The following is a 1,355-nucleotide window of genomic DNA, read 5'->3' as shown; positions in this document are numbered from 1 at the left end:
CGGTTTTCGGCCTTTGTCCCTTTAAATCTACAATCGCTCGGTACGCCCGGGGAGGCTTCCAGAACCGAATGATGCTTTGCCCAAAGATGGATGTGAGGCGTTTGGGGCTCGCCGGGTTTTGCCCTTGCAGCCGTTTTTTGTGCAGCGCGAAGGGCATCTGTTCGGCCTTCTGGCGGTGTTGGCCGGAGATCCCGGGCAGAGTTCGGAATGCTGCTGGGGAGGAGCTGGGTGGCGCGAGGCGAAAAGGCGGCCTGCGCAGCTTCGCGGGTCAAGAGCCGAGGGGGCGCTGCGAGGATCCTGAGCCTTCCCGTGCCTCTTCCTGGAAATTTCCACAGCCACGAGGACTTGAAAAAATTTCCCCCCTTGAAATGAAAAAGCGGGATGAGTACCAGATGCACAATGTACATTTCCAGACCCATTTTCCTCCTGTTCTTTCCTTCCTGCAAGGAGACCCAGGGGAGGGTGTACCCGGTCTCCCCCCCCCCCCCCATTTTAAGTTTTGCCCATGTGAGGCGGAGAGAACCCTTGGCAGAGTGGGACTTTGAACTCTGGTTCCAGGGTGACCATTATACCACACCGGTTTGCATTATAGATGGGAAAGACAGGGGAATGTAAGGGAGTCTGTCAAGCTGAACAAGCATCGAGCCTGGCTCTAATTAGAAGAATCTCTGCTTCCAAGTCTGTTGCGTGTGGTTGTCCTGTTGACATGGATGGTGGTTTCCCAGCAAGGCGCTCCAGAGTTCTTTGGGTCTGGGACAGTGTGTACTGCTGCCTTCATGCTGTTATATAAGTGTTCTTGCTTTGAACAGTATGCCCGAATCCTGTTGTATTGCTCCTGTGCTGTTATGTAGCTGGGACCAGACATTAACCAAGGTGCTCTGCCCTGCCTACTCTGCAGGGGGTCCTAGTGAAATAGAGGGCTTACATATTACTGGCAGTTGGATGAGCCTATAGGGTCTGCTCTAGAGTACAGGGCTGCCAAGAGAGGGGGAGATGAAATTGGGGGGGGGGGCTAAGCCAGCTGGAGGGCCTCTGAAGTCAGCCTCATCCTGTATTCACCAAATGCATTACGACTGCAGCCACAAGGGGCGCAGGGAAGACAGAGAGTCCATCGCAAAGTTTGCTGGGAGGCTGAGGGAAAACCATTTGGTGGCTGGATCCTGCTAAACCCATCAGCCAAGCCACTACTGGAGCAAGGCAAGACCAGGCAGGACAAAACTAGTCATGGCCAGGATGCAGGCTCCTCCTAAGGTCATTATCCATAGTTCCCCTCTTTCTTTAGCCCCCCCCCCCGCTCCTGCGCAGCCAGATCTTGCAAAGGGGCAGTCCTGTTAGAGTGTGGTAGCAGCCCCCCC

The 1,355-nt window shown here is 54.9% G+C and overlaps 1 protein-coding gene across 1 annotated transcript in view; it reads left to right on the top strand.

The window, feature by feature from the left end:
* The window catches only part of BCL2L10 (BCL2 like 10), a 12,315-nt gene that overhangs the window by 1,186 nt on the left and 9,774 nt on the right, over nt 1-1,355 (top strand). The gene's annotated exons all lie outside the window — the stretch shown is intronic.

The sequence above is a fragment of the Gekko japonicus genome, unplaced genomic scaffold (assembly GCF_001447785.1).
Source record: "Gekko japonicus isolate JY-2015 unplaced genomic scaffold, Gekko_japonicus_V1.1 scaffold150, whole genome shotgun sequence".
Classification (NCBI taxonomy): Eukaryota; Metazoa; Chordata; class Lepidosauria; order Squamata; family Gekkonidae; genus Gekko; species Gekko japonicus.
The sequence above is the reverse complement of the archived record's forward strand: the minus strand, read 5'-3'. Positions and strand labels throughout refer to the sequence as shown.